The sequence below is a fragment of the Macaca nemestrina genome, chromosome 10, assembly GCF_043159975.1.
Source record: "Macaca nemestrina isolate mMacNem1 chromosome 10, mMacNem.hap1, whole genome shotgun sequence".
Classification (NCBI taxonomy): domain Eukaryota; kingdom Metazoa; phylum Chordata; class Mammalia; order Primates; family Cercopithecidae; genus Macaca; species Macaca nemestrina.
Window position 1 is genome coordinate 79613135 of NC_092134.1, and position 19100 is coordinate 79632234.

Here is a 19100-nt window from a genome sequence, read left to right on the forward strand (position 1 = left end):
ATATTAATATGTTAAAGGTTCTGAGAAGCCCTGCTGCTTAAGATTTTAATTTTGTCTCATCCATTGTCTCCTAAAATGACCTGATTCAAGCTTTTTCAAGAAATCCTTATTAACATCAGGTGAAACCTCAGTGCTTTGAGGATTACACAGTTTGGGAAATAGCACTCCCTTAAACACAAGGAGGAGGGGCTGAGTTGGGTTCCTTCTTTTTAAAAACAGTGAGAAGGAATAAGCTGAGCACATATAGACGAGCACGAGGCTGCCTCCTCTTCTGTGGAGGAAAATGGGGAGCAGGGCATGATGAAATCCCAAGAGGTAAAAATGATCCACCAAAGACTTAATGAAAGGAGATGGTTTGGGTTCAGAACTAAGTTCTTCCAGTGGTGGGAAGGGAGAGAAAAGGTATTGTTATTCTTACAAGATGTCAGGAAAAGGGCACTTCAAACCTTTTCGTTAAAAGATGGAAGCACTGGGCCAGGTGCAGGGGCTCACACCTGTATTCCCAGCACTTTGGGAGGCCAAGGGGGGCAATCACCTAAGGTCAGGAGTTCAAGACCAGCTTGGCCAACATGGCAAAACCCCGTCTCCACTAAAAACACAAAAATTAACCAGGCATGGTGGTGCACACCTGTAGTCCCACCTATTTGGGAAGCTGAGGCAGGAGAATCACTTGAACCCAGGAGGTGGAGGTTACAGTGAGCCGAGATCGCGCCACTGCACTCCAGACTGGTTGACAGAGCAAGGTTCTGTCTCAAAAAAAAAAAAAAAAAAAAAAAAGGAAGCATCAGCATTCTCCATAGCAAAAATCAGTAAGCTCCCATCCTAAGAGAGGAAAGCCTCACATATAGCAGGTGTTCAATAAATATTTGTCAAATGAATGAATCAGTGAAGCAAGCTGATTTGCCTCAAGCAATGGAGAGGGCCCAAGCCAAATGAATTGGAAGTCACTGCTAGTCTTCTGCACCTCCAGGGAGGATTAACGTTCTATGGGAAGAAAGAGTAGGAATATATGACCAGAGAGCCCTAACCTTTGGCTCTCTAATTTTCCACAGGGCCTGAGGGATTTTTCTGGCAAACACCAGCAATGGACCACAGTATAGTTGGTGGAGGGAATGAGTCAGGTTGAGTTGCTTATTTGTTCTCCAGGGCAGGGTCATGCAAGAGTCAATAAACACACTGGAGCCTCTTGACTGGAGCTTGGAGCAAGAGATCGGCTTGTTTGTTCTAGAGAATTTGAACTTGGGTCAAAATGGCTCTCAAGGCCTCCCTTCCCCGAGGTAGAGGCCTCCAGGCAGCAACTGAGGTTATCCATTGGGCAGCCAGGTGCTCCACCTAACAATGCATTACACATAGGAAGGTCCCTCCACCAAGCTCGTTTTTTATTTTATAACCTGCAGTGGACACACCAATCTGCCACCTACTAGTTATGGGATGTCTTATTATTTAATACAGGTCACAAAATTGGTAATAGCATCAAGATAAGGCAAGGGCATATCCAAGTTGGTTCATAGGGTTACAGAATCCCAGACTAGAAATAACCATAAGAAGGAATTTCAAATAGGTGCTAACTTCCTCTAAATGGGATCAGCATTCCCACTACCCCTAAGTCGACGACGGTCTTCTTTTCTTTCCCCAAATACAGAGGTCATTTGAACTTTCTCAGACTATCCCAGGTCTAGCTCTAGTCAGGCAGCAGTATAAGCTCCCCGTGTGTGTTCTGAGGGGCCTTCCCCTTAAGAAGCTCCTCATTAAGTAAATTGAAAGAACACAAATATCTGAAAAATGACTTCAGAGGCCGGGTGCAGTGGCTCATGCCTGTAATCCCAGCACTTTGGGAGGCCAAGACAGGCAGATCACCTGAGGTCGGGAATTCTAGAACAACCTGACCAACACGGAGAAACCCCGTCTCTACTAAAAATACAAAATTAGCTGGGCATGGTGGTGCATGAGCCTGTAATCCTGGCTACTCAGGAGGCTGAGGCAGGAGAACTGCCTGAACCTGGGAGGCAGAGGTTGTGGTGAGCCGAGATCGCGCCATTGCACTCCAGCCTGGGCAACAAGAGCGAAACTCTGTCCTCAAAAAAAAAAAAAAAAATGACTTCAGAATGCTTATTGAGCAATAAAGCAGCAAGTATAAACCAACAATGGGGCTGAAAAGATGCACAGTCAAGCAATATTCCAAGTAAGAAGGGGTTATTTTGGGAAGGCTTCCTGCAAGAGGGAGTGTGGAACTGGGTTGGAGAGGAAGCAAGGAGCAGAAGGGAGAGAAAAGTAAAGGCAAACCAGCCTGAGGAGGGGGAGTGCTTACAGGAGGTTTCAGAGGCAGAGGACGTGTGGCATGGACAGAAGGGCAGGGAAGAGCTCAGTTTGCCAAAAATAGACAACAGGAAGGGACAGAAAAGAACCGAGGGGATGGCGGTTAAGGGGAGCCTTGCAAGTGAGGCTAGAGTTTGTGATGCGCAGCAGCACAGTGCAGTCTCAAAAGTGTGAGTCAAGAGACGCGGGTTCCAGCCCTGGATCTGCCACCACCTCATGTACCATAAATCTCAGTCTCCTCATCTGTAAAATAAGGACATTGTATGAGAAGATTAATAAGGTCCCTTGCAGTTCCAAAGCTGCAATGTTGAGGTACAAGAGACAATAAGGACTACCACGGCAGGTCCTCAACAAATCCATTTAATATTTTTTCCCTTATACAAGACAAGTCTAAGTTCCCTTTATCCCTGCGACTGAATTACAACTTGAGCATATTTACTACGTCAAAGATTAATCCTCTAAACCCGGCAAGCTCGCTGGTTGAGCAGCAAGGAAATATCTCTATAAAAAGAATAGACTCTATAAATTATTGGTCACTTACCTAGGGTTGTTACTAAATTATTTTAAAAGGATATATATTCTGCTCCTACACTCTCACTTCTGTCTCTCTCAGACTAATTGCTTCCTGAACTAGGAAGGGTGTCCAGACAGAGACCTAGGAAGTTTGATATATTCCGGATCCTTCCACTACTGGGATTCCAGATGATAAATAAACTGTGCAACGGAATTTGAACCAACCTATTCACAGACTTGAAAGGAGTAAGAGGGTAAGTCATTGAAACTACCCTGCTTTTTCCTCTTCCACATTCTGAGCAGCATAACATTTCAACTGGCTTTAATTGAGATAGTGTCAACTTCTACCCCAGCCTTTAGCATATTGTATTTTAATGTTTATTTTTCTGTAAACCACTCTAAATAGGAGCGAGCATAGTGACTGGTACATAGTTGGTACGTAGCGTGTGACGGTTCTGTGCATGAATGCATAGACTGAGAAATCATAATCTAATTGAGAAGTTCTTCCCAGTGGCTAGCCTTAGTCTGATGCTTTTACAACCACTCTCCCCTGCTGCTGGCTGGGCCCATAAATGACATCTCCCTGCACCAGAGTTAGGTGTCAACTGCCTCATCCCAGTATCCTAGGCACTCCTCTGTCATAGCTCTTCTCATGCTCTATTGTAAATTCTAGTTTACTTGTTTATCTTCCCACCAACCTGAAAGCACCTAAAAGGTAAAGACCTTATCTTCTTCATTTTTGCATCCTTTGTCCAGAATCGTAGCAATGAAAAATAAGGCAACTTGTTGAATAAATCAATGAAGCACAATAAGTCATCCTTTCTGTGTTTTGAACAAAGAAAGACTTTTAGAAGAATATCAAAGGTCAATTTCTATGATATACCTATCCTCATAACATTGTGTTTACTTAGCCACAGAGGATTACAGGCTGGGTGCGGTGGCTCATGCCTATAATCCCAAAACTTTGGGAGGCCAAAGCTGGAAGATCACTTGAGCCAAGGAGTTTGAGACCAGCCTGGGTAATACAGTAAGACCTTGTCTCTACTAAAATAATTTTTTTTTAAATTAGCCAGGAGGCTAGGTACGGTGGCTCGCATATGTCATCCCATCCTCAGGCGGCTCACCTGAGGTCAGGAGTTCGAGACCAGCCTGGCCAACACAGCAAAACCCCATCTCCACTAAAAATACAAAAATTAGCCGGGCATGGTGGTGTGCACCTGTAATCCCAGCTACTTGGGAGGCTAAGGCAAGAGAATCGCTTGAACCTGGGAGGCGGAGGTTGCAGTGAGCTGAGATCCCGCCATTGCACTCCAGCCTGGGCAACAGAGTGAGGCTCAGTACCAAAAAAAAAAAAAAAAAAAAAAAGACTTATCCAGGCATTTTGGTGTGCACCTATAGTCCCAGCTACTTGGGAGGCTGAGGTAGGAGGATCACTTGAACCCAGGAGTCGAGGCTGCAGTGAGCTATGATCACACCACTGTGCTCCAGTCTGGGTGACAGAATGAGATCTGTCTCAAAAAAAGGACAAGGAGGAGAAGGAGAAAGAGAAGAAGAGAAGAAGAGGAGGAGGAGGAGGAGGAAGAAGAAGAAGAAGGAGGAGAAGGAGGAGGTTATAGAAGCAATAATATGTATATTTTAACTCTTCAAACATGCTTCAGAAAAACAAAAGTTATCTACACAGGTCAAATTAGCTAATTGTTAATCTCTAGCACCTTGGAAAATATGAATTCAGGATCTAAAGTGTGCTATGACAGGTGTGGAAGGAAGGAAAAAGTGCAAACACAGGCCCTGCTGCCAGGAACTCCTGGACTGAAACACACATCAGTAAGATTAACATAAGAAAGTTGAAGACCATTAATGCTATACCATTAGCCAAAGAAAGGCATCAGACAAGGTAAGGCTCAGAGGTACTTGGCTTGGGAAAGAACAGAGTTTGCTGATCATTCACATTTTGATACACTTATTGGCCCATGAGAGTTGCTTAGGTATAATAAAGAAACAGCACATTGCTGGAAGGATGAGAAAAAGACAATCTAGTAGTTTGAGGATCTAGTAATTTGAGGATCTAGTAATTGAAATCATGGCCTGAAGTGCAATTTGGAACAATGTTCAGCATTATAGGGGAAGAGGAAATAGACCAAAAAGTTATTGAACAATGGTGGTCCAATGGTGGACCAAGCAGAGTAGTAGTAAAATAGGAGATCTCAGGCCTGATTTGTAGGGTGTCATAAAGTTCTTATAAAGCTGGAGGTGTACTGTAGGGGATCATTAGGAGAGAGTGACAGGAATATGAGCTAATTAATCAACTGGAAAACTAAAATGGCAAGACTCTAGATGACCCATAATGAGATCTATGCTCCTAAGGTGGTCAACATCTCAAAATCACCTACCTCTACCCAAAGGCCATTTCCATTGCTTGAGCCCAGGAGCTCGAGGCTGCAGTAAGCTATGATCACGTCACTGCATTTCAGCCTGAGTGGCAGAGTGAGACCCTGTCTCTAAAAAGGAAAAAAAAAAAAAAAAAAAAAAAAAAAAGTCATTTCCTCTATCTAAGAATGACTTTCTCCTTTTCAGCTCCTTATTTGCCTCCTCCAGGAAACCTTCCATAACTAAAATGCCCTTCCCACACACAGATATTTAGAGCTTAGCCAGGTATGTACTACTTACTGATTTCTTGACCTTTTGTCACTCACTGTATGCCTCTGGAGACTACAGCCTGTCTCATCTCAGTGGAAGGGCTCCTAGAATAGAAACTGTCTTATCCCACTTTGTGAATTTTGCTCCCAGAAGTCGTTCATATTAGGAAAGCACAGACTGCCTGGAGAAGACAGCCATCAGATGGCTCCATTCTCCGCATCACAGAATCTGCAATGGGCTCTTCTCTCACCCTGGAGTTACGGAGCAGGAGTTATGGCTCTCCCTGTAAAAAGTCATTATAATTATGAAAAATGTCTACAGCTCTTTCCACCATTTAGGCAAAGCCTCTGGCTGTCCCGATGAGCAGAGATTTAAGATCCTGTTCTCCATAAAGATGGCTAGATAGCCCAAGAGATAGATGTGTTAACGCCTAATTGGTCAGTGTTGAGTCATCAAATCTGATTCAGAGAGCAGGATTGGACAGTCTTGCCAGATAAGGGAGGGCAGGAAACAGCCAGGGAGGAGAGTGGCAAGGGATTATTGCAGTCAGTCCTCTCTACCCTGGCTCCCCCTACACTTTCATGGTTCCTTTGCATAGAATTTTCAAGAACAGTAGATTCCAATCTTTCTCAAGAGTAGCCTCATTTGACTCCCCAGTAAGGCATTGCTTCCTTTAGTCTAATTCTAACCCTTCATGTTTACAATCCCAGTTGTTTCTGTTCTGACCTCAGGAAAGGTCACTATTCTGTTCTTGAGCTTGCAATACTTTCAATTCATTGATCAGCAGTATCTTTTCTCCCTGTTTCCTCTCTCTCCCTCCTCCATTCCTGACCTTTCTCTCTCTTCTCCATATAAATCACAACTTTCTTACTGATACCCTTTTTTCAAAGCCATGTGACTTTTAAAAAACACTTTTCTAGACCTCTAGTAATTGTAGTAAATAGCACAGAATTCAGAGTGTGTAAAATATATTATCTACACAACAGGCACTTTTTTTTTTCTTTCTTTCTTTTTTTTTTTTGAGATGGAGTCTTGCTCTGTTGACAGGCTGGAGTGCAATGGCGCCATCTCGGCTCACTGCAACCTCCACCTCCCTGGTTCATGTGATTCCCCTGCCTCAGCCTCCTGAGTAGCTGGGACTACAGGTACATGCCACCATGCCCGGCTAATTTTTTGTATTTTAGTAAAGACAGGGTTGTGCCATAACAGGCACTTTTGGCAGCAAACAATGCAGAGATATAGACCAAACCCCAGGGACCTGTAGACTGGGACAGTAATAACTGATTCAGTACACATGTGAGTGAAGATGGCACTGTCCAAATTTGTGGTTTTAAAAGCAAGGGAAAAGAGGACAATCTCTGTGTTTAAGGTAAGAATGTTAATGCTAGAGTATGTAACATCTTCATTTCAGGCTTTTAAACACAAAAGAGCATCTCTCCAGTCTGGGTTAGAAGATTTTTCAGGAAGTAAACATAACTTCCCAGGAGAACAAGACAAAATGACTCTTCAACAAAAATCTGTGACTTTTTTTCCTTCCCAAGGAAGATGATTGTATTTGTGGAGATAGTAAAGAAATGGTGTTTGTTTCCAGAGTAAAAGTGCTTAGGACAAGGACAAGATGGGGAATAGGCACTCGAGGCCCCATTCTTTCTGCCTGTGATCCTCCTGCCCACCAGCCCCACCCCAGTGCTTGCAGGAGCAATGGAGCAGTAAGTCCATTGTTATCCCTCAAAATACACTGCTACCATCCACAGTTATTAGGAACTAAAGCCCAGAACATAAACCTCACCCCTTTCAGGTAGAAAAGTAGAATGTGGTTGTGCGCTGTGGATTTGTTCACTCGGACCTCATAGTCCTTAAGGTTATCCTGGGTGATTCTTTTGCCCCTACAACGCTTCTCCTCTCTCTTCATTTAAAACTCTGCAGTGAAGGTGCCTCTACCACTTCCTTGGTTTGTCATGCTTCCTATCTCTTCTACAAAGTTAATATTGTTTCTGAGCTGCTGTGGTTAGAACTCCTTTCCTTTTCTTCTCATGTCTACCTATAAAATTGGTTTTCTCAACGTCGCCTGCACCAAGCACTCCTCTCTCCTTTCAATTCTAGACACAGAAGACATAAATGAGGTGGCTATCCTCTAGCCCTGGCTTATCGCTTCTGTCATTCTACACTTTTCAGAGCCACTTCACCCCCTAGAGAGTATTTCAGAATTTACTGAGCTTCTGCAGTGCTGCCTGTCCAACTGCGATGGGAGGATGGCAAATAGTAAAAAGAACTTTGCTAGCATCCCATCAGCATCCAAGGCAGAAAAAGCAAGGCAGTCAGCCATTCCCCCAAGAATCAGGCACTCACTTCAAGGACAAAGGAAGCTGGATGTCCTGATCATCCAGAGTAATTGCTGCCGCCACTACCCTGGCAATAATAACCCCAGAACAACTGACAGCCCTTTTCATCTGAAAGATCTCAAAGCACTTAGCTGCCAGGTGCTCATTAAGCCCTCTTGGGTAAGGTTGGCCCGACGGATCTGAGCCCTTGCTGCAGACGATTAGGGTCAGGGGGTGACTCAGAGAACTTAAGGAGCCAAATGTTGCAGGGAATGGGGGCCCATCAGCTTCCTACACGTGGGAAAATGAACTTCCTTGGCCCATGTCTGGGTTCCAACTCCAGCGGGATGGAAAGGAGGCTAGCTCCTCCCCCAGCGTCTACAAGCAGGATCATGTAGAATTAATCAAACACAGAGCTCATTTACCCCAAATACCAGACAGGACTGTTTACACCCCAAGAACTGGCATGAAGTGTGAGGGAATGGGCAATTTTAGGGGGGTAATTTTGGAAGACAGAAGCAGAAATTAGGGAAGCATCTCCTCTTAAAGGAGATGGACAGTAGCTGAGGAAACACTTCCTGAATCAAGAGGGGGATCGGAGAATGATGATTCTGGGAAATTCAATCCTTAAGAGTGACGCTTCTTGGCAAGGCATGGAGGAGTTGGGCTTCATTTTCCTGCCTCTGAAAAAATGGACCACAGGCTAACTCCGTGGACCATTCAGGTGGGGCACTAGAGAGACTGTCTCAGACAAGCATATACTCCACTCACTCCCTTTTGCTGCTACAATGAAATGAAGGTCTAAAAGGCTTTTGCCAGACGGCATATGTGTTTTAGAATAGAGTCAAGCCTACATCAGAAGATATACTTTAAAATAATGGCATTTTGGTAACAATATGAAAATGTATAAGTGAACAAGATTGCATACTTCTTCTGCTCTCTTTGGATGATCCAAAGACAAGACACAGATTCACCTGTTGGCAATTGCGGGAATTTCAAGCACAGGTACCTTCAGGAAAACTGCACCAAGCACCCATCTCTCTTCTTAATCTTAGACACTAACTTTAACTAATACCTCAAACCAAGAAGAAGACAGTAGAGTCCCTTAATGACCTAACCTGTGGATTTAGAAGAAGATGATACCCTGAGTGTCAAATTTAGAAAACCAACCAACAATGTAGGGAAACATTCTTTGTGGGAAGAGATGGGATTGGGTGATAGCTCCCTGGCTTGCCTTTGGAAACCAAAGCCCAGGAGCCCTCAAGAAATCCAAAGACCCCCCAGCAGGACAACCCTACTCTTGAAGATTACTGTCTCTCCAAAACTCTAAAACCGGAAGAATGACTAGTGTACTCCTAAAACTCACCTCTGTATCCCTCTGCCTCTCTTCACCCACCAACCTCCAACATCAACTCTTCTAGACATGAACAAGAGGAAGGCATCCATTTGCCAAGAAATTGGGGGTCCCCACCTCCAACCTCCAAGAGGTGGGGAAGGCAGGAGAAAAGACACTCATTAGCAAGTTGCAGGTGGTGTTACCAGGGTGTTATTTATTATTTGTTGGCTGCCAAGGCTTTTCTGAGCCTGCAAAGACAGAGCCATTGCCTCAGGGGCTGCAAAGTCTGAGACAGACAAACAACACACAACCCAGGCATGAAATCAATCCCACTGAGGAGCTGGGGGCAACCTGGGGATAGGAGCCACCCTTTTCTCTGGGGAATCCTCTGGTTCCTGGAGTCTTGGGGAAGGTACAAATGTACAGGTGCAATCCTAGATCAGAGCATAGTGGTCTCTGCAAAGGAATGAGAAGAGCACCAAAGAAAGGAGCCCAGGCACAGGCTGAGGCAAGAGGTCTCAAAATGGTGTGAGAGGTAGGAGGAAATGAGATCAGGGTTACAGGCTGGGACAGCAGGCAGAGGAGGCGGGTTGGGGGGAGAGGTATTGCTGAATGGATGGGGGAGGCCAAGAGATGTCATCAGCTGTTGCGTGGGGGGAACAATGATGCCAGAACGCAAGCTGTGGCAAGAAATGAACTGCCAGAGGTAGCGAATGATTGAATGGGAGTTTAGCCAGAGGGGGAGAGGGGCTTGGTCATCAGTAATACCCTATGTTGAGATGCTACTGCTCCATTATAACTGGTTCATTCCCAGTGTAAAGCAGACTACAAAAGAAAAAGGTTAGAGTACGGCATGGCGGGACTCTTCAAGACAACATTTGGCCATGTATGGGAGAAGCCCAACCATCTGAGAGAGTGGTGAGAACTTTAAGTCTCACTCATGACCTCTTTCCCTAGGAAAGTAATTTGAGGGCTCACTATACCCTAGGAGTTCTAGCCCCTGGAATCTGCTCTGTCATCCAACTTCTTGGTCTGGCCTCAACCTATGTGCAGGCCTCACTAACACAGGGAGCTTGTTTGACAGTTTAGCAAGAAGGACAGATCCTTGTATCTAACCAAAGAAAAGTGCTTCTCGTTTTTGTTGTTGTTGTTGTTGTTGTTGTTGTTTGTTTTGTTTTTTTTAATACATAGCTTCAAGAAGGACATACATGAAAGGGAGAGGGAGGTAGGGACTCCCATCTAGTCAGTCAGGTCAACCTGGAAATGGATGAAGTAAGAGATATCAGAACCACACTTAGACCTCGATCCAACATGGAACAGCAGAAAACAAAGCCCAGGAGGAAGACAGAGTAGACTCCAAACTAAATGAGTCAGTTGTGTGCCAACTGTCAAGAAGTCCTTTGCTAGGCATGCGCAATGACTCATATCTGTAATCCAAGCACTTTGGGAGGCCAAGGCAGGAGGATTGCTTGAGCCCAGGAGTTTGAGACCAGCCTGGGCAATATAGTGAGACCCTGTCTCTACAAAAAAATTAAAAATTTAGCCAAGTGTGGTGGCATGCACCTGTAGTCCCAGCTACTTGAGAGGCTAAGGTAGGAGAACTGCTTGAGCCTGGGAGGTAGAGGCTGCAGTAAGCCATGATCATACCACTGCACCCCAGCCTGGGTGACAGAGCAAGACCCTGTCTCAAATAAATAAATAAATAGAAGAAGAAAAAGTCCTTTGCTAAGCTTAACTTCAGTACCTCCAGCTTTAACTTATCTCTTTTTCTCTTATTTGGAAGATGAAACTAGCAACTAATATTCTCCTTCATTTGGGAACCCAGGAATTCTAAGCTAGCTTATCAAGCCCCTCAGCCCCCTCTGAACTCAGCCCTCTCCAGTATCCTTGCTGCACTCTTCTCAAAGCTACCAGGCTGGGCCACATGAGGAATTTTGAAGGCAAGAAACGTCTTAAGGCTGGGTGTGATGGCTCACGCCTGTAATCCCAGCACTTCAGAAGGCTAAGCAGGAGGCTTGCTCGAGGCCAGGAGTTTGAGACCAGCTTCAGCAACATGACAAAACCCCCATCTCTACTAAAAATACAAAAAAATTAGCAAGCCTGGCCAACATGGTGAAACACTCTCTACAAAACATACAAAAATTAGTTGGGCATGGTTGCGCATGCCTGTAGTCCCCAGCTATTCAGGAGGCTGAAGTGGGATGGTCACTTGAGCCCAGGAAGCAGAGGCTACAGTGAGCAGAGATCATGCCACTGAACCCAAGCCTGGGCAACAGAGCAAGATCCTATCTCTAACAAAACAGAACAAAAAACATGTACCCATTACTCAATATCTTTGGAAAGTTCATCCTACAAAAACAACTTAACATGGGCAAATACTGCAGGCTGATCTCCCTGTAATCCATGCCCAAGCAGAGAGGCCAAATACCAGCCTCTTGCTTCAGGTTCACTAAACCTATCTGCGATGGGATGGACTGAAAGCTTTGATCTAAAGTGGCTCTTGGAGGCCAGGCGTGGTGGCTCACACCTGTAATCCCAGCACTTTGGGAGGCCAAAGCAGGTGGATGGCCGGAGGTCAGGAGTTTAAGACCAGTCTGGCCAACATGGTGAAACCCCAACTCTACTAAAAATATAAAAACTTAGCCAGCCGTGGTGGCATGCACCTGTAATCCCACCTACTCATGAGGCTGAGGCAGGAGGATCACTTGAACCCTGGAAGTGGAGGTTGCAGTGAGCCAAGATCATGCCACTGCACTCCAGCCTGGGTGACAGAGCAAGACTCCGTCTCAAAAATTAATTAATTCATTAAATAAAATAAAAATAAAATGGCTCTAGGAGACTTAAGTAAGGACACTTCTCCTGGAGGGACAGTTACAGGGTCTCTAGAAAGAGCGGGACTGACCTCCTCCAGCATATCCCCAAACAGTAGTGCTGAAAAGTCCTCAGCTTCCTCCCAACCGTCGAACCCCCTAAAATGGGATAAGAAATCATCACAACCATAATGCAGGATAAATCTCTCTATATGTTCCCACTTCCACCCCAAATTGTTAATTCCTAAACCCTGTGAACACTGGCACTGAAAAAGAATGACTAAAATCTACTTGGTTCTGACACTTATTATATGAAGCTTTGGTAAAATATTCACCTGTTATATTTAGGCAGACATCAGATTGCTTTTCCTTAACATATGCTTGCTTAGAGCTGTGGAGGAGAAGCAAGCCTAAGGTTACAAATCCCCAGCAAAGATGTCACAGAATGGAAAAGAAATAATTGACCTATGTTCAAACAGCCCATTTTCTACCAGATTCTCACAGTGACTATGCACGGAGAAACCTGGACCTGCCACCATCCACCAGGGGGCCAGGCAGCCAGCAGTCCTTCCCGATAGCAAACATAGGGGCTGGGAGAAATGAGGTATTATTTCCAGCACTGCAGGCTTTCAGGACATAGGAGGGTCTATCCTCATAACATTAGTAGCAATAGAATCAATTCTATCCTTAAATCTGTTTTCAATTTGACTAATTTATTGAAGAAGGAGGCAATCAGGGCAGGCACAGTGGAATCTTCCTGATAGGAATGGGGCCTATTAACCTCCAGGATCTCTTAGACTGATTGGTTTTAATACAAGCACAGAATCTGTTCTCTTTCGCAAGCTAGATTTTAGGTGAGTCTGTCCTGAGGCAATGGGGTTGGCAAAATGACTCTCCTGCTTCCTCAGAGTTTTGAATCTTCTTGCTTAGGAGAAGCCAGATCCAATATCCAGGAGGCAAGGGCTGCAGTGTTATTTTACAAACAAGCCCTCCCTATATCAACGCCACTTACTGTACTGGAAGCCGGTATTAAGTGAACTGCTAGCGTAGTGCATCAAGGGCTTATTGAATATTGATTCCCATTTACGTGACAGCAGAATGGCCTAAGAAATCTTCTCTGGATGCCTCAGCCCCTTGATAAAGAGGGTGTTAGTTTTGTTTTATGAAGCTGGGATCCAGGCCAGTCACATCTTATAGCTCCACTTACTTTTATTTAATAAAAACAAGGGATGATATGAGTGAGGAGGGGGAGTGTGCTGTATCATGTTGTTTTTCAAGAGGATTCAATCTGTTAGTAAAGCAAGAGGAACAAGGGTTAGACCACAGGAAGTATTTTGCATCAGGCCATGGGCCAAGGAAGGAAATAGAAAAATCCCCAAATGAACAACCCCAAAGGCAGATACAGGTCTTTCTTCCAAGAAAAAAAAAAAAAAAAAAAAAAAAAAAAACCTTATCTGGGTGAAAGAAAGAAGGCATTTTGCTGGCCAGCAAATACCATACCAGCAAACAATGGAAGAGACTGCTTTTGGTAGGAAGAGATTGCTTTTATCAGCAAGAGCAGAATCAATGTCTCGTCAGGGAGGTGGGGATCCAAACATTGCCGTACCCCTTCCCCATGTGCTAGATGTCCACTAACCCAGCCCTTCACCTATAAGGGAATTCCTCCTATTCTCCAAATTTCCCGAAAAAGAGATTGTACTAGCTTTCCCACCTTACCCAATTCTCAGTTTCTAGCAAAGAAAAGCTCCCTAATGTTAAACCCTAATTCTATTCCCCCAGTTCTTCAAAATGTTCCCCTTAGAAAATAAGCTACTGAGGCAGGTTCAGTGTCTCATGCCTGTAATCCCAACACTTTGGGACTCTGAGGCAGGAGGATTGCTGGAGGCTACGAATTCAAGACCAGCTGCAGCAACATAGCAAGACCCCATCCCTAAAAACAATAACAACAATAATAATAATAACAATAATAATAATAATAAGCCCAGCACAATGGTACCTGCTTGCAGTCCCAGCTACTTGGGAGGTTGAGGCAGGAGGATGGCATGAGCCCAGGAGTTTGAGGCTGCACTGAGCTGTGATCCTGCCATGCACTCCAGGCTGGGTGACACAGCCAGACTCTGAACAAAGCAAGCAAGCAAGCAAGCAAGCAAGCAAGCAAGCAAGCAAGAAAGAAAGAAAGAAAGAGGAAAAGAAAGAAAAGAAAGAAAAGCTACAATATTCTCATGGAAAGGAGCTGACAGCTCCATACCAGAACACAATGGGGCAGGGCAGGGTTGAGGAGAAGGATAGGGGAAAGGTTTAGAAGGTCAATCTGCTCCTGGATCCCCTTCCCCACCCCACTTAACCTCAACTCTTAAGGTTAGACACATGACAAAACGTCTCAGTGTGAAGGACAGTAACCTCCCAGAAAGCTGAGGTATCTCTCTGGAGAGCTTTAACCACCAGAGCCATTTTCCTCCAGTGTGACTAGATGGGGTGCAGAGGCAGAGGGATGACAAGATTGGAGATGGCAACAGGGAGGTTGAACAGAGGAGCCGGGGAGTGACCACAAATCGGTCAGCCTGCCAAGAGCCACTGACCCCGTTTTAATATCCCAGAGGTTGGAGGCGAGAGTAGAAATCACAGGCTCCAGAAAAAACAATCTTTGAAAGAAAATTGCCTGTCGCAGCCAGAGATATATGAAATTGCAGTTACAGTCGGGGGGAGCGACTGTAAAACTACACCTGGTTATTGCACTGACTGGCTGACACCATGATGCTTTTGTACTCCAAACAGTTTTTGTGAAATGAAAAATCCCTATGGACTTAGGTAACTAAGATAGTATGGAATGAAGAGTGTAGAAGAGAAGGGGGCAGGGGGCTCAAGTTTCAGGGTAGAGGCAGATCTGTATAAGTGGGTTGGGAGTGTGATAAACAGGGAGGAACAGGGTTGAGGGGACCAGAGACTTAGAATTCAAGTCACACAATAACAAGGGGCAAGAAGCCAGGAGAGCTCTTATTCCAAGGGTTTTACACCAACTTCCACAAATTAACTCTCCACGTCTGTCCTCTGGCAGTCTTTGTTTGGCTCTCAACTCATGTCTCTGCCTTTCCATCTGACTTTCTACCTCTTCATTCTTTCACTTACCTTTCACTGCTCCTCTCTCCTTTGTCCATCTTTGTATCTCACTTAACCTTGCTTCTGCCTGGTTTTCACTACCTGTTCCTCTAACTATAACTATGTTTGTGTATCTGTCTCCATAATATCCATCCCTCTTGTTATCCTTCCATTTTGCTTACAATCACTCTATTATGTCCATCTATTTGGGCATCACTCTTTCTCTCCCCTAATTGTCTCTAATGAAAATTAGCCAAGCAGCAGAGAGAGGGAATTCTGAAGAAAATGGTCAACTACCTTTTATTATAAGCACATGCTAAGTCCTAAGCCCTGACTTAAACACTCTCTTATTTAACCTTTACAACTAATCTGAGCAGTGGGTCTTATTCCCATTTTACAGATGGGAACCCAAGATCAAAGAGCCTAAGTGACACAGTAGTGACAGAACTAGGATTCAAACCCAGGCCTGCCTGGCTTCAAATACCCCACCCTTATCAATTAATGGATAAGAAATACCAGAGAGAAAAATGGTAAAAGGGCAATAGATGGGGAAGATCCTGGAGAAAACTGCAGAGGCAGGAGCAGGTAAATGTTTGAAACCAATCAGTGGGAGCAACTAGATGTGAACCCTTAGGTTGCTTCTATTCAGACTTGATGAACTAACTAACTACCAGATCTGTTTAGGAGATCATCAGCACCCTCTTGACTCAAAAGTTGGGTATAAGGGAAAAGAGGACCACTAGCCCCAGGAAGAGGATCGTGCCCCACAATCTGGACCCAGTCTTTTCCTAACCTCCCAAAGCCAACCCTTTCCAACTGAGCTCTTAAAATCTTTGTGGGAAAAGGCTGGTTCCTTGTGGCTTGGGATGATACTATCTCACAGCCAAAGACACTATTCATTTGTTACATGTAAATAACATCATCAAAAGCAACACTGGACCACAAAATTCTAAGGCTAGAGGACAAGTCTTTTATGTAACCCCAATAAATCCCTCCTTCATTTTAAAGCTTCAGTCCTCTCCATTCCCCTCTTCCAGTTCCTTATAACCTTTGCTGTTCACAAAGTTTTTTCTTAGTACTTATGTCTATCTCTCCTGCTAGAACTAAATCTTTTTGGAAACACTCTGCCTATCCAATTCTTGTATAAGGAATGGTTTCATCTAGTTCCCATGAGTGCCTGGCATGTGCCATGGAGCATGAGATGAGATCTCTGTTATCTCAGTGTCATTACAAATGGAATAATTGGTCATAAAAATTATGCAGCCTGTTGGAAAAGAAATAACACTCACTCATTACAGATTCCTGAGATAGCTTCTCCTGGCTAAGATTTCATGTTTTCTCCATATCCCAGTCATTACCAATATCCTTCTACCTCCAAGTGACCAAAACATTGAGTCTTCCTTAGAAGAATCCCGAGAGAGACTACAGATCAAAGCTACAGCCTTGTCAGAAGTTTTGCTCAGCTGAACCAACACAAACTGACCTAGAAATTGAGCAGGTTTTTAAAATGCCAATTCCTTCCCTCATAGAGGAACTATGTGCAAATGAGTCTATATCTTAGATACTTTTTGAACCAGAAAGGTGGGATTTCCTTACATTCTCTCCTCATCAGCCAGTCTGTACTGACATCAGTACGAAGTGAGATATGGAGAAAGGGAGTGCTGTCCTTGCCCTCAGGGAGCCCTCAGCCTCATGGGGAAAATGGACTGTTTAGAACATGGAAATACCGAGCCAAATGCTACAGCAATGGTTCTAAGAGTCAAGTCTCAGAGCTGGTACAAAATAGAAGAGTGAAATAACATGGTGATAGATGAAGTGTTCAAATGACACCCCAAGAAAAAAGAGCAGTGAAGGGTATTAGTGTTTACTCAGAACGACTGACATGCTGGACACTGCATTCTGAAAGGCCTGGGCTGCGCCCCCTCTCCTCGTCCTCACTACCAGGCCACAGTGCCTCACCCTGCCACTTCTGGTCATGCAATGACACTCAAAGATTAGATAATAGCATGTGGTAAAATTCAAAGGGTATGGCTTCGAAAGGTAAACACTTTTGGAGATGACAAAAGACACACACGAGGTCTTCTGCTCAAGCTGTAATATCTGAAGGCCTCTGCTCTAGAAACCAACACTACAAGAAGAACAAGAAACACATCACTCCACCAACAGAGCAAAACCCAGAACCCAGGGGCTCAGAAAAATGTGAGAAAGACTCAAAGTACTTTTTTCCCATGATTCTGGGAAACATCTCTTATTTACATTATTTTTCCACTCGACGGGCCACCTCCTCCCTAGCTTACCCCAAACTATTTTGCCCTCCAGTTGCTTTCTAATCCCTTCAAGCCCTAAAAAGTAATGAAGCAGTGGAGCCTGGCACGTTCTTCTGGAGATGACCAGGAAGAAGGAGGCTCTAACCTAAAGAATTCCAAGCCCCTCCCACCTCACAGCCTTTGCTCCAGTACATCACGGCTCTCTTGTACCTGAAAGTGGGATAATAGGGAAAGATGTTCCCAAGGGGAAAAGGAACAAAAAAAGAGGGAGGCTGGATATGAGCCAAGCAGACTCAGAGACTGGCTCCAAGTTTTCCCAGCTGTGGACTCAACTTCTCAGAGTGAGAGCAAAGAGTGAGATGAGATGATTGCTATGTGAAGAACAGGTTTGACTCCCACACCCTGTCTCTGCTCTTCATGCCCCTCCTCACTGCCTCTTATTGGGATGAGGAAGGAGGAGAGAATTACACCAGCTCCTCAGCCATTCCCAGCTACAGTCAAACCTCCTACAAAATATGAATCAGCTCCAGCCATGGGGACAGAAACCAGAAGGTTATTTTGAGACCTGGTGCCCTGCTTCCCCCTAGGACTTAGGTGACAAATGTCTGCTTGGTGACAAGTGTTTAATTCTGGGGAAACACTATCAGCCAACCTCAAAGTGAACTTCAGGGAACTTTGCCCCTGTCTGCCTAACTATGAGACAGCCAGCCAGGGAGTTTCTCATTATGTAAGCTAAGCCTCATGCCTCCCCATTGAGAACACTGACTCCAGTACCCTCTCAGCTTCAGAGCATCAGTTCCCAGCTTTCTAGGCAATTCTGTTAGAGACTCATAAGTTTGAAGGACACAAAATATCTTTCTTCCCCTCCTCAAAAATATCCATACAGTTTGAATGTATTCTAGAGTTGTTACTTAGATAATTTTTAGTTATGCACACCTGCAATATAAATTATTTATCACCCATCCTTCAGCAGTGCTTCTCAAACTTTAATGTGCATGCCAATAATCTAGAGATCTTGTTATAATGCAGATTCCTATTCAGTAGGTCAGGGGTGGAGCCTGAGATGCATTTCTAACAAGTTCCTGAGTGACACCAATGCCACTAGACCCCAGACCGCATTCTGAGTAGCGAGGACGTAGAATTGAGTACACTAATCCTAGCATAGATTTCAGCGAGAAGCTCATGAACTGAGGTTGCCTCCAGTCTGAGAGGGAAGTAAGACACAGATAAAGAAGCAAGAACAGGATAAGAGCAACCAGGCAGAATACTAGATAGAGGTTGGGAAGTGGGTGGGTCATATAACAGAGGATGGGGCATATTAGAACATCAGGATGTCCTAAAGCAGGAGTCTAAAGTAAGGGCCAAACTGGGCTGAAGGGAAGAATGGGGAGGGGCGATCCATGCAGGATCAGGAGGGGAAGAGGTCACTTGCATGAGGGCTAGGACCCAGAATTGCCTCTCAGAGAGGGACTCTGAGCCAGGAAGTGACAGAAGCTCACTGGAGTGAGTCTGCAGGTGCCAATGGAGAAGATCTTGAAATTCAGTCAGAGGAGCTGAGATTTAAAAGAAGAAGAAATAGAGGTTCTGTGGTCAGAATGGTGCTTAAGAAGCCAAGTCAAATCATGGTGGAAGGATGTCATGGGCTAGGAGGAAGCGGGTATGGGAAGCTCATGTTTAATGGCTATGGAGTTTCTGTTTGGGAAGAAAAGAAAACTCTGGAGATGGATGGTGTTGATGGTTGCATAACAGTGTGAACATATTTAATGTCACCAAACTGCATACCTAAAAATAGTTAAAATGGTAT

General features: G+C 44.6%; 1 long non-coding RNA gene across 4 annotated transcripts in view; it reads left to right on the plus strand.

Moving 5' to 3' along the window:
- Window positions 1–19100, plus strand: part of LOC105474255 (uncharacterized) — a 62074-nt gene that overhangs the window by 16997 nt on the left and 25977 nt on the right. For all 4 annotated transcript variants that reach the window (XR_011609134.1, XR_011609136.1, XR_982729.2 and 1 more), the window contains one exon: window positions 2930–3083. This is a non-coding gene — a long non-coding RNA (uncharacterized lncRNA). The remainder of the gene's footprint in view (window positions 1–2929; window positions 3084–19100) is intronic.